Genomic DNA, 14,708 nt, shown 5'->3' with positions numbered 1-14,708 from the left:
ATTCTCTCTGTGTGCTTCCAGCACCTTCTCTCAGCTACACCTGTGTCCGGTGACAGTGTGGTCCTGAAGCGTTCAGTTCACAAAGGATGCCATAAGATCAGGAGATGTCAAAATTTCCCGACTGCATTGCCATGATATGACCCTGTTCTCAGAGCGCAAGTGAGGTGCCATCAGCCAGACAGGAGTCAGACATTCACATAAGCTGTGCGAGGACCTATGGCATGTCCCCACTGCATGTCGTCATCATCCTCCTGGACTGTAGGGACAATGGGCATCCACTGCGTCTCCATGACAAGAGCCTTATCATAGAAAATATGTGTGTGCTGTCAACAGCCAGACTGGAGTCAAATGTTCACAATGTCACACTGCATGTCATCATCAAACCTCCATGAATCTAGCAACTATGAGGGCCTCCCAAGTGTGCCTGCCTTGTCTGTGGACTATATTGCAAGGCTCCACCAGATCGATCCAGGCACCAGAAACTCATTTTCACTGGAACCTTGCTCCACCAAGGTGCGAGTTGCAGCATGAGCCTCATTATAACCTCTCTCTGCTGCAGTCTGAGGCCACCGCATGGGTGTCATCAGCCAGGTCCTCTGCAGGTAGCCCTTGTCCCTGAGGAGCCAACCCTACAGCCTCTGTGGTCCCTGGAAGGCAAAAGGGATCTGAGACCTACTGAGAATGTAGGAGTCGTGGACACTCCCTGGGAACTGTATGCAGACCTGCAGGATGTGTTTGTGGTGGTTGTACACCAGCTGAACATTCAACAAATGGAAGCCCTTGCGGTTGACATAGTGGACCACTTGTTTGATGGAGATCTGAGCACCATGTGAGTGCAGTTGATTGCACCTTGCATCTGTGGAAATCTTGAGATCTGGGCAAATCCCAGCGCTCTTGCAACCTGGCTATCCTGATCTCGGGTGAAATGCACAAAGTTGTGTGCCTTCGTAAAGATGGCATCTGTGACCTCCCTGATGCATTTGTGGATGGAGGCCTGCAAGATTCCACAGAGATCACCTGTGGAACCCTGGAAGGAGACACTGGCTTAAAAATTGAGCGCCGTGATCACTTTCACGGCCACTGGCAGTGGATGTCCTCCATACGAACATGCATACGAACATACAAATTAGGAGCAGGAGTAGGCCAATTGGCCCCTCAACCCTGCTCCGGCATTAAATAAAATCATGGCTGATCTGAATGTAACCTCAACCCCACATTCCTGCCTACCCTGGCTAACCTTTCCCCCCTTGATAATCAAGAATCTATCTAGCTCTGCCTTAAAAATATTCAAAGACTCTGCTTTCACTGTCTTTTGAGGAAGACAGTTCCAAAGACTCACAATCCTCTGAGAAAAAAAATCTCCTCATCTCTGCCTTAAATGAATGACCCGTTATTTTTAAACAGTGACCCTAGTTCTAGATTCTCCCACAAGAGCAAACATTCTCTCCACATCCACTCTGTCAAGACTCCTCAGGATTTTAAAGGTTTCAATTAAGTTGCCTCTTACTCTTCTAAATTCAAGCCTAACCTGTCCAGCCTTGCTCAGAAGACAATCCGCCTATTCCAGGTATTCTCTGAACTGCTTCTAATGCATGTACATTTTTCTTTAAATAACGAGACCAGTACTGTACACAATACTCCAGATGTAGTCTCACCAATGCCCTGTACAAACGAAGAATAACCTCCCTACTTTTGTAATCAATTCCCCTCACAATAAATGATAACATTCTAATATCTTTCCTAATTGCCAGTTGTACCTGCATACTAGCCTTTTGTGATTCACGCACTAGGACACCCAGGTCCCTCTGAATCTCAGAGCTCTGCAATCTCTCACCAGTTAGATAATAAGCTTCCTTTTTATTCTTCCAGCCAAAATGAATGATTTCACATATGTCCACATTATACTCCATTTGACAGATCTTTGTCCACTCGCTTAACCTATCTATTTCAATTTGTAGCCTCCTTACATCCTCTTCTTAACTTACTTTCCTACATATATATGTGTCATCCGCAAATTTATCCACCATTCCTTCGGTCCCTTTATCCAAGTCATTTATATAAATTGTAAAAATTTGAGGCCCCAGCACTGATCCCTGTGACACACCACTTGTCACATCCTGCCAACCAGAAAAAGACACATTTATGTCAACCCTCTGCTTTCTGTTAGCTAACCAATCTTCTATCCATGCCAATATGTTACCCCCTACACCATGTGCTTTTATTTTCTGCAATAACCCTTGATGTAGCACTTTATCAAATGCCTTCTGGAAATCTAAATATAGTAAATCCATCGGTTTCCCTTTATCCACAGCATATGTGACTCCTTCAAAGAACTCCATTAAATTGGTTAAACATGTCCCTATGGTGCCAAATCCTGTAGCAGGTGGTAGAAGTCGCCGACCAGTTCTCTGGAATGAGCAGTTTGCAGCGACACTCAGTCATCTGCTGGAATGACAAGCGCCGTCTATAGACCTTGGAACCAGCTAGGCGCCAACCAGCGGTGCCTCACTGTGGCTCTTCAGTGGTGTGTGCGCGAGCCCCAGCTGCCCCACTTCCTGAGGTTGCTGCTCCTCCCTCTGACTAGCCAGGCACCTTTGTCGCTCTCTTCTCCTTCATTTCTGCTCTCTGTAAGCTATGAGGCATACAGCTAGGTTACCAGGCTCCAAGCTGCTGATGTATTCCTCCTGTAGGATGAAAGAGAGGGACAAGTGGGTTAGCTTTGGTGCACTAAGAGCCTCTCTTGGTTAAGTCTGAAGGCCCCTTAATATATCCCAGGGAGTGCTGGCCATGACTTGGATGGCCAGAGTTTAGTGTGCTCCATGGCTGCCCAAAACCCCACTCTCCTCTGCCCCATTCCACCCAACCGATTGGCGGCAGCTTTGCCCATTTGACTGCATGCTGTGCTCTCAGCTCAGGTGCAGGAATTCTCCTAACCTAACCTCCCAAGGCTGCACTGTTAGCTTGAACCATGGGGGAGATGGGTCCAAACCTGAATGAAGACATTGCAAGGGGCTGTGAGTGTCTCCACCAGTGACTGCTCCACGGCCAGCTTTAGCAAGGAGATTGTACAACGTGCCCAGTCGGCCAACTGTCCTGCAGTCCACTAAAATGCTCATTAGTTTGCAGTCTGTGCCCGATGGGTGAAAAGCTTTGGAGCATTTTGTGGCATTTTCAGGCCTCTGTGCTGCTTGAGCGGACAGATCAGCTAGAGGCCCAACTCCAAGCACGTCAATGTGGCTGCACCTGAACTGTCTCAGCTGTGGAGGAATGGTCACTTAATACAAGCTTTCCCTAATGTGTGGCAGCTTCCTGTGCCCCCGCCCTTCATGTGCTTGGGCACTACCATCAACTGCAGTGAAGCCCTTGCCCCCCCTAACTTTCTTCAACCTCAGTGCAGCCCATGCAACCCCCGTAACTCAACTCAGCCATAGTACAGCCGCTGCCCCAGCACCGCACTGACAACCAGCTGGGAAAAGCGACTTGCATGTCCCCTCACCTGAATGCATGGAGCCTCAAACTTGAGGTCCAACAGGTGACCCTCGTAAGTGCTGCGCAATGTTCCTGTGCCCTCACCTCCGAGTTCCCCTTGAAGTGCAGCTTGCCAGGTGCATGCCTTTTGAATGCTGTTGTGAAACACGTTGGCATGCAATCACCACAAAGTGCTCGGATGATGTACCGTGGAGGAATGATTCCGATGAGCTGGGCTTATAATACATATAGATGTATAACAATGAAGTTCCTGACAGGCAGCAGCAGGAAATGCGGCCCGCCATTGACAGGCAGAGTGGATGATTGCAAATCATGACGTCGGGAAACTGCCTTTTGGCCTTCCCACCATATTGTCCGCTCATGCCCACGATAAGCCTGATGCCAGCTGGCATGGAAAATTCCACCCACAGTTTAGAATAAGGGGCAGGCCATTTAGGAGTGAGATGTGGAGGAATTTCTTCACTCAGAGGGTGGTGAATGTTTGTAATTCTCTACCCCAGAGGCCTGTGGAAGCTCAGTTATTGAATATGTTTGAGACTGAGATTGATAGATTTCTACATGTTAAAAATATCAAGGGATACCGGGATAATGCAGGAAAATGGTGCTGAAGTAGAAGGTCAGCCATGATCTTATTGAATGGCGGAACGGGCTTGAAGGGCTGAATGGCCTACTCCTGCTCCTAATTCTAGTGTTCCTAAGTGATCTTAGTTTTACTTTTATTTGAGTTATCTCACAATTTGCTAAAAAAAAATGACTGCCATGTTAGTGCAACTTAGGGACATGACAATAGTGTGCCCTTGCAAAATACAAACAAAAAATGCTGGAAATATTCAGCAGGTCAGGCAGCTTTTGTAGAGAGAGAAACTAAGTTGATCCTTTAGGTTGATGATATTCTGTTGCTCCGACTAAAGGTCATTGACCTGTAACATTGGTTTGATTTTATGGCTAAGACTAAGGTCCCACCACTGTGGCCAAAAGGGGAGACGACCCCACTTCGGCTGTCGGCAGGACCCAGGGATGTGTATTCCTGAAGTTGGCCAGTTAAGTGGCAGCTCTTGGGATGGTGGGGTCAGACGGAGGTCGATGAGGGCAGACAACATTATTGCCCTGGAGGCAGCCATTGCTGCGTGGGCTCTGTGGGCAATGGGGTGCACAAAAATTAGCTCCTCCAAAGACCTCTGAGCGGCTGCCAGATTTTATGGGATAGTTCCCCCATCAGGTGGTGGACCTCTCTTCCACCTAAAAAATGTTGCTGTAGATGGCAAGAGGCCTTTATTTGGCCATTTAGGTGCTTTGATTGGGTTCCCAGTGGGCAGCATGTCTGCCAGCTTTCTCACAGCATGGAGGCAGGAAGGCCATTGGTATGCCCCCTGATGCCTTCCTACCTATCAGCTTGTCGCCAAGGGGTTGATAAAATTCCCATCTTAACTATGTTGCTCTTGCTTAAGATGCTGCCTGGCCTGCTGAGTATTTCTAGTATTTTCTATTTTTATTTGATTTCCAGCATCCATAGTGTTTTGATTTTGTATCCCCTTGTGGTCTGGATACTTACATTTTTCACACAGATGTTTCTTCAATCTCTCCAATGATAGGCTATGTAAGCACAGGGTGAGGCAAGACTTGATATGAATGATAAACCTGCTTTATTTCACAGCAATATGAAAATACAGAGCAACAACAAATATGAACAAATTCACATACTCCATTCACAGACAGATGGAGATCAAAGGACTTCACAACACACTGGTGTGGATTTCTTTTGATTATCCAATCTAATGATGTCGTTATTGTTTAGCCTCTGGGGACAGAAGCTTCCACACGACATATTAACCATATTTAGTCCATATGCTTTTTAAAACTCTCGTGGCAATCCACTGCTTTAAAAAATCAAAAGTAACTAACTTTCAAATTTTTCTGAGGATCAATGGTCAGAGTTTCTGGCAGAGAAGCAAAGACGAGATAGGTTTTGAAGAATTTGAAGGTGGGAGAATGTGGCAGGGATGGCAAGCTTTAGGAAGGTGGTTGTAAAGAGTAGGTCTGAGGTAATGGAAAGCTCTAGCAGCAATGGTATTAAAACTCAATCATTGCACTTAGGAACTTAAGAATGCCTAACTTACTTAAAAGCTTTGTTTTCATTTCTTCTTGGGTTTTGGGCTTTGCTTGCAAGCTCAGCACTTATTGCCTGTCCCTAATTGCCCTTGAGAAGGTGATGGTGAGCTACTGTCTTGAACCGCTGCAATCCATGTGGTGTAGGTACACCCACAGTGCTGTTAAGAAAGGAATTCTTAGGAGTTTGACCCAGCGATAATGAAGGAACGGTGATAGAGTTCCAATCAGTATACTCTGTAGCTTGGAGGGAACTTGCAGGTGGTGGTGTTCCCATGTGTTTGTTACCCTTGTCTTTTTATGTGATAGAGGTTATGGGTTTGGAAGGTGAAGGAGCCTTGGTGAGTTGCTGCAATGCATCTTGTAGATGGTACATGATGCTGCCACTCTGTGCCGTTGGTGGAGGGTGTGAATGTCTAAGTTGGTGGATGGGGTGACAATTAAACAGGCTGTTTTGTCCTGGATGGTGTCCAACTTCTGGATTGTTGTTGGAGTTGCATCCAGGCAAGTGGAGAGTATTCCATGACACTCTTGACTTGTGCCTCGAAGATGGTGGACAGACTTTGGGGAGCCACGAGGTGAGTTACTTGCTGCAGAATTCCCAGTCCCTGACCTGCTTATGCAGCCACAGTATTTATATGTCTGCTCCAGTTCAGCTTCTTGTCAATGGTAACTCCGAAGATGTTGATGAATGCTGTTTGATGTTAAGGGGAAATAGTTAGATTTGTTAGATATCAGCCCAAGCCTGAATGTTGTCCAGCTCTTGCTGCATATGGACACAAATTGTTTCAGCATCTAGAGGAGTTACAAATGGTTCTGAACACTGTGCAATCAGTGAACATCCCCACATGCCCTTAGGAGGAAGGGAAGGTCACTGATGAAGTAGTTGGAGATGGTTGGGCCTTGGACAGTACCCTGAGACTTATAATGATATAATATTGTGAAGTTCATTGTTATATTGTTATAGTCTCCACTGCAACAGGTTTGAGGAGGTAAGTGCAATGATTTTTAAATAAATACAGACTGTTTGATTGATTTACACCTCCAAAATCTTCATTCCTATGAAAATTCCTCCATCCATGTGTCCTCCAATATTCTACCCTCAAATAGTTTCTGGACTTCACTCCCTACACCTGTCCCCGATTTAGACAACAGGTGGAATTTTCTGCTCTGGCACTAAGTCCTGTGGCAGGCGTGGGAAGTCAGAGTAACTTCCGCCGTTAATTACGTGCAAGTATGCATTCCCTGCATCATCATTTATGCATGTGTACAATTCACATCAAGTCTCATGGTGGGCAGGAAGTCGGCAGTTCTATTGTCATGTCCAGACACCATACTTAAAAAGCACCCAGACAGCCCTTCATTAATGGCGCCAGTACACTTGCAGGAAGGTGTGCAGCAGAAAGCATAAACCTCTGGCCCCACGATTTTGAAATCCTCCAGGCTGTCGAAGAAAGGCAGGATGTTCGCCTTTCAAGGGATGGCAGAAGGAGGCTCTCTTGACTGACCACAGCAGCCTGGGAGATCACCAGAGTGGTCAGTGCCCATGGGGTCCATAGGAGGACTGTCCTGCAGTACAGGAAATGAGTCAATGACCTAATCCACTCCGTGAGGGTAAGTGAACCTTCTATTCACTCCAAACTCACATCATCACTCATTCTATGATTCTGTCATGGGATGTGGGCATCACTGTTTAGCCCAGCATATTTGTTATACAAATCTAAATGCCTTGAGAAGGTGGTGGGGTACTGCCTTCTTGAACCACTTAAGTCCATGTGATGTGCTTTTAGGGAGGCAGCTGCAGGGTTTTGAGCCAGCCACAGTGAAGGGACAACCATGGGTTGTGGAGTAGAGGGCAACTTTCAGGTGCTGCTGTTTCCATGCACCTGCTGCTCCTGAACATTTAGTTGGTAGAGCTCGTGGGTTTGGAAGGTGATTTCAAAGTAGCCTTAGTGAGTTGCTGCAATGCATCTTGTACATGGTACACACTGCTACCACTGTGCATCAGTGGCAGAGGGACTGAATGTTGAAGGTGGTGGATGGGGTGCCAATCAAGTGGGCTGCTTTGATCTAGATACTGTCTAGCTTGTAAAATCTTTCTGAAGCTGCACTCATGCAGGCACTGGAGAGTATTCCACCACACTCCTGATTTGTGCCTTGTAGATGGTGGGTCCGGCTTTGGGGAGTCAGGAGGTCAGTTATCAGCCACAGAATTAGCAGCCTACGACCTGCTCTTTCATCAAACGTGCTACGATCCATCTGTCTTAATGCAGAGGAAGTCAGCCCGCAACAGGAGGGAGAGAGAAGGCTGGAGATGGGATGCCAGGGCTGTGACCCCTCACTTGCATTTGAGCAGCAGACTACCAAGCTGGAATGTGAGGATTGAGATTGTGCTTGTGCCAATGGAGAGGTTGGCCTCTCCCAAGGTTCCAGTGAGGAAGCATTCCGAGAACTTTGGAAAAACAAGGTGATTGATGCATGCAATGATTGAACCAGCCTACGCAGGCAGTCATTCATTCTCTTTTTCTCCATTCCAGATGTCAGCAGGAAGAGGGGGAGGCCAACAACCTCCTCTGAAGAAAGCCCCAGCCCCCCTGTCACATCAGAGGAAGACAACGATGATGACTTCACACATGTAGAGCTGTCACAGCTTTCACCTGCACCCTCCACCAGCTGGAGAACAGACACCTACTAAGTCAAAATCTGATGATTAGCCTCTGGAATCGGCCATAGAAAATTAGTTGGAGATTCAATGAGGCACATGGGAACATCAGTCAGAGATGTCAGAGGCCCTCAACAGAGTGGCACAAGAAATTTAGGAGGCTGTCCATGTGCTCTCTGATGTTGTGGCTCCTGCATATGAGTGCATGGAAGTCTTGATGGGCATGATGGCAGATGCCATGGAAACCCAGGTCTAGCAGTTTTTGCTGGATATGCGCTTGGCACACCATTGCTCTAGTCATGGCTGCTTTGCAGTGGTAGCTAAGTGCGAGTGGGACTGCACCTTGACCTTCCTCCAGGTGCCCCTTCTCCTCAAGGAGTCAGGGAGGGACCCAAAGGAGAGAGGAGCATCAGCCAGGCACTCTGGCGCTATCCACCCAGGACACTCCAAGGCTGTCCCGCCTCCAACCTCCAGAGGACACCCACGAAATTCATCTCAGATAACAGGGCATTGCAGTCAGCAGGTTGCCCCCATCTCTGCTGCAGATGCTGGGCTGCACTCAGGTGTAGTGGTGGAGTAAGGAACATTAAGAAGTTTTGAATGTACACTGGTGCCATGGGTCATTACATATAGTTCTTGTACTTGTATATATATGTTCACTTGCACTGTTCAGAAGTCTCCAGGATTCCTTCTTGTAGCTTGTTGTAGTAATGGCTGCACGTATCCACCTCTTCCAGATGAAGGAAATCATGGAAGACCAAGGATGGGAGTTCCTCCCCCAATACATGACTGTCTCCATGCACATCGCTCATTTAGAAGGGTGACGTGAGCTATGTGCGAGAAACTTTCCCCTCACACTGTACCGCTTACCCTCCACTGGCCTCAAGGGTCTATAGAATGACTTTTGCCAGTTAGAAAGACTAACTGACATAAGCTCTTGTCAGGAATGACCATTCACCCAGGGAGATGTATTTGGCTGCCATTCACCAGCATGCCCTTTGTTGACATCCACCTCCATCTCTCCCTCTTTCTCCCCATCCCTAACTGACTGCAGCTGATGGCAAAAGGCTCAGATTGAACGGCACTTCAACACCTTGCTGGAATCTCTTTGAAATGAGAACCCTGTAGGTTAGACCTGCTGCTATGAGAGCTTCACCAGTGAGGATTTCAAACGACCATAGCTCCATACATTATCCCCATGATTTTTAAGGTGTCCCTTTAGTTGTCCAGTTGTGCTGACCTTGAGCTCCACTCACCCAAGAATACCCTCCTCCCACTTGATGTTTCACAGTTGGACATCAGGAGCATTGCCTTGCTACTGTAGAGATGGTGCACATCTCCGTTGAAGCCCATGATCCCCTTTTACCCTCCCCCTCATTCACCAACTCCCCCTGCCCCAACTGTGACCTTTCATCTCCCCTGTCACCCTTGAACCTTCCCCCACCCCCATCACTATGGATCCTGTCACCATACACCTCGAATTCTTTCCTTACTTGGGAGCCCACACCCATTATAATGCCCATGCACACCCTGACCCTGCCCACTCCCATTACTCATGTCACCTTTTTTGTCCCTTTCCATGACCCTCCTGATGAACACTACACACCTTGATCCTTCCGCCCTACCGCATCCCACTTTCCCTATAATGGTAACCATCTACTCCTACCACCGGTACTCTGAGTTCTCCCCCCAGGGCCTCACCATTGACTCCAACAGACTGCTCTATCAAACATTCTACCCCCCTCACTTCCCTCAATCCCCCTGCATATTTCTCCTTCCACACCCACCTCCTCACCAACTTTGCCTTCCACACCCACCCACCCCTTACAGACTTCACCTTCCACACTCACCCTACTTTGCACACTTCACCTTCTACCCCATTCGTGCCTTCCAATGACCTCCCCCCAACCAACCCCGTTCCTTTGCACCTTCCAAAACCCCAACTTCCTGTGCATGCCATCTGAGAGAGAAGAATGGTCCTCCAGAATGGGGAAAGCAGTGTCAGTGTCAGATAAGTCAGAGAGGTCACCCTCGTTTGCAGATTGGGAAACAGAATGGTGTGAATTCCTGCTGCCAGGGAAGTAGAGGGAGGTGCAAGGTTCCAATGTCCCGTTAATGAGCATTCGTGAGATGCAAAATGTGTTCCTGACTTTCACCAGCAGGGAAGGAGACCTGCCATTAACTTACGATGAAAGTCGGGTGAGGAAGATTCTGACCTGATTTCCTAATGTCAAGAAACTAACTTTTGGCCTCCCACCACGATTCCCACTTCTGGTGGGATAGGGTAAAATTCTGCCCAATAATTTGTTGATGCCCTATGCTAACTCTACCCTACTCAAATTATTATCCCATACAGGACCTCTGAATTTAACCATAGTCTCCTTCCTATTATCTCCTATTAGTTTTGTATTTCCAGTTTACTCTTTCTTTTACAGCCAGACCTGTGTACCTTGCTGATGGACCTGAAACATTAACTGTTTCTCCCTCCATTGAGGCTACCTGATCTGAGTGTTTCTGAATTTTCAGGTTTTATTTCTGATTTCCAGTATCTGGAGTATTTTGCTTTGTATGACTTTAGCTTTAGGAGTTCATTCGCATGTGGATTTGGGCTCTGGTCTGGAGCGACAGCCAATCACAATTTCCAGTTTTGCTCTTTCTTATTAACTTTTTCTCTCTTTACCCCTCATAAACCCCTGCCTCCTAATGTCACACCTCCTTTCACTTCTCCATTCAGTTACAGCATCCAAGCCCATTGTTGTTTACATCAGATGTGACAGCTTCTTTTTAAATCCCAAAGGTTGGATATTCAAGATATAAAAATAGTTCTGAAGAAGAGTCATGCGGACTCGAAACGTTAACTCTGTCTTTCTCTCCACAGATGCTGTCAGGCCTGCTGAGTTTTTTCAGCAATTTTTGTTTTTGTTACAAAAACTATTGTTCAATTTAAATTAAAACAATTTGTTAACAACAGCAACTTGGGCCTGGATTTTACAAGTTGGGGGGCGGGGGGGGGGGTTGCCTTGTAAAGTCCAGTGTGTGGCCTTCCTGCCACCTACCCCCAATTTGTCTGAAATTTTACCGGGTTTGGGGAGATGTCAAGCAGTCTGCCTGCCCTTCAGTGATCAATTAATGGCCTCATCCTGCCCTTGCCGCTCTTTTACCTGTGTTAGTGGGGAGGCCCACACCAGGTAGGAAGCTGCATGGGCTGGTGTCAGGCAAAGGAGGCAGGGACCTCCTTTGTGAGTCTCCTGTGCCCATTGGAGACACTCCCCCCACCAAGATCATACGATACCCCCCTCCTGTCTCCTTTACCCTCCTCCACACAACCCCACCAGCCCCCCACCCCCACCCCCACCAAAGCCCCTCAAACCTGGCTCCCTACACCACTCACTCACTTCACCGGGACCAGGCTGGCAGTTCGGGTTCCTCTTCTTCAGGATTGCTTGTAGTTTCAGCAGTCGCCACTGTTCCTGCCAGGTGGAACTTCCTCTTGAGGTGGGGCAGATAATGCTGCTTCCATTGTTAAATTGTTGTGGGGTAGTGGGTGACTTTTTAACCGAGGGCAAGGTAACAGAGACCATGGCGCCGAGTAAAATCTAGCCCTCACATTTTTATAGTGCCTTTTACATAGCAGAATGCCCCAAGGCACTCACATTTTGTTTGATAACCCTCCTGTTAACATTGAGCTACATAAGGAGATATAAGACCATACCTAAAAGCTTGGTTATGGAGCATCTTAAAAAAGGAAAGCGAAGTAAACAGATGGGGAAGTTTAGGGAGGGAATTCCCGAGCTTGGGGCCTAGGTAACTGATAGCCACCAATGGTGGAGGAATTAAAACTGGAGATGCTCAAGAGGCCATGATTGAAGAAGCAAAGACATCTTGGAGGGTTGTGGGGTTGGACGTGATTACAGAGATAGGGAGGGGAGAAACCATGGAGAAATTTGAAAACAAATTTGAGAATTTTAAAATAGAGGCATTGTTGAACCATGAATCAAATTAGGTCAGCGAACAAAGTCGTAATATTCTTCTTTATAATATCCTTCCTTTCAGCCATTAGAGGAGCTAAAGGAAAAATGTACTGCAGACTTCTGTATCCAAATATTGATTCAGCTGATAACAAGAATCTGCTGGGCAGAGCATGGGAGCAGGTGACTGCTTTAAGATTGTTTGGCGTTTAGCCAAAGAAAAAATTGGGTTTGGAATTATAAAAAGCTGCAATAGCTGGTTTCAGTTTAACAGTAGAATTCTTTTTCGGCATTTCTGTATCACAGGTTAAGTTGGTTTTAACTGAATGAGAAAATTATGTAGCTGGCTAAATTAGACTTTTTCAATTTTTGTAGTGCAAAAAAGCTATCAATTTCACATTACATTCTTGAAAGGTTTGCGGCTAATCTGTCCCCTTTGCTCAGTTTGACCTTTAAAGGATCTGGCAACTGAACGGCCTGTGTGGAAGCTGTTTGTCACCAGGTGGCAGCACCAAGCACTCGCAGAGCTCAAGTATAATAAAGGCTGAAAATGAAGCAGAAAATCCCGGAAATAGACAACAACATTCCAGTGAATGACCCTAGAGAACCAGGCCTGCCCCATGAAGCTGTGGCTAGTAGCACATTTTTGCATCACCCTCAATACAGCAGAGGCTGTGTATAATCATCCACATGTGGGAACCCAAGAGATGATACCAAGGACCAAAAGGGTGCTGAAAGTGTGCACGACCACAGAAACTTCGTGATTCCATCTCTTTCAATGCCGAGTCTCTTAGAGAGATACTGTTATATCCTAGCATCCAGATGAATAGGGCAAGTCAAACAGCAACTACCCAATTTCCACTTTTAACAATGATTGTGTTGTCTTAGGAACTTGTTGCCTGCTTTAATCTTTAAATATGGTACAAATATATCACAAAGTTAGTAAGGCTGTTAAAAAAAGCAAACCAAGCACTTTAAAAAGTAGAGATATTATGCTAAGCCTGTATCAAACCTTGGTTAGATCACACATAGGGCACTGCGTGCACTTCTGGTTGCCATATTATAAAAAGGATACAGATACACTGGAGAGGGTGCAGAGAAAATTTACAAGGATGATACCAGAAATGTGTGGGTATACATTTCAGGAAAGGATTAACAGGTTGGGTCTCTTATCTCTTGAAAAAAGGTGGCTGAAAGCTGACCTAATGGAGGTCTTGAAAGATTTTGTTTGAATGGATACAGAACATTTCCTCATGTGGGGAAGACCATAGCTAGAGGCCATCATTATAAAGATAGTCACCAAGAAATACAGTAGGGAATTCACAAGAAGCTTCTTTACCCAAAGAGTATTAAGAATGTGGAACTCACTACCACCTGGATTGTTTGAAGCAAATAATATAGATTCATTTAAGAGGAAGCTAGATAAGCATTTGAGGGAGAATAGAATAGATGGTTACAACGTTAGATTTAGAAAAGATGGGAGCAGGCACAAGTAGAGCATAAACACCAGCAGAGACTGGTTGGGTTGAATGGCCTGTTTCTGTGTTTATATACTTTGTAATCCTATGTAACTTGTCTTTATATAGCATCTTGAACATAATAAAGCCTCACAATATGCTTCGCAGTAACGTTATAAAGCAAAATTCGATACTGAGCCACATAAGAGTGTTTTAGGACAAATGGTCAAAAGTTTGGTTTAAGGAGGGTCTTAAAAGAAGGAAAGAGGGATAGGGATGCAGAGAGATTTGCACAGAGAATTCCAGAGTTTAGGGACGATTTACTAACTTTGGAAATGTGGAACAAACAAGTCAAGACAAGGATTTTTGGAAACATGCCTTTTACTTAAAAAATTAGCAGAAAATTACAAGTATCCGATAGTACTGCCACAAAGTAATCCCAGATCTCACAGAACCATGAACATACCTAGCTCTAAGCTCAAGTGATTGTAAACAAAAAACTCACGTACAAACAACAGAAAATGGCCAAAAGTTTGCAATGTCTCTATGTAGTTTTTTAACTGGCAGCTCACCAATTTGCCCTCCCAACTGTAGACCCACGTGCCTTTTTACAATATCCATTATACCTTTTTACATTGATTGGAGCTTATCATCTAGAAAGGTTCCCCTTAATACAAAATATTAAGTTCCTTATCTAAACCATGCAGTGAAAGCCCGCATTAATATTATCCATCTTATATGAGCTTCTAATTCCTTCATAGGTGCTTCGTCTTTAATCAACCAGCCTTAACATCATATTCCCTTATCTCGTTCTATGTTGTTCCACATGATCAGCTGCACAACTCCCTTGAGCCATCTCCAGTCATCAAACTCACTTTTAGGGGCTTCACTTCATTGTTTGAATTTGCCTGTTATCGGTTGTTTATGTTTAGTGCTGCTCACAATGGCTATCCAGTCCAAAGGCTCTCATTTCTTATCAGGCTATTGGTTTGTTAGTTTCTTTTATTGGTCTGTATGCCTCAAGGC

Source organism: Carcharodon carcharias, chromosome 4 (genome assembly GCF_017639515.1).
Source record: "Carcharodon carcharias isolate sCarCar2 chromosome 4, sCarCar2.pri, whole genome shotgun sequence".
NCBI lineage: Eukaryota > Metazoa > Chordata > Chondrichthyes > Lamniformes > Lamnidae > Carcharodon > Carcharodon carcharias.
The sequence above is the reverse complement of the archived record's forward strand: the minus strand, read 5'-3'. Positions refer to the sequence as shown.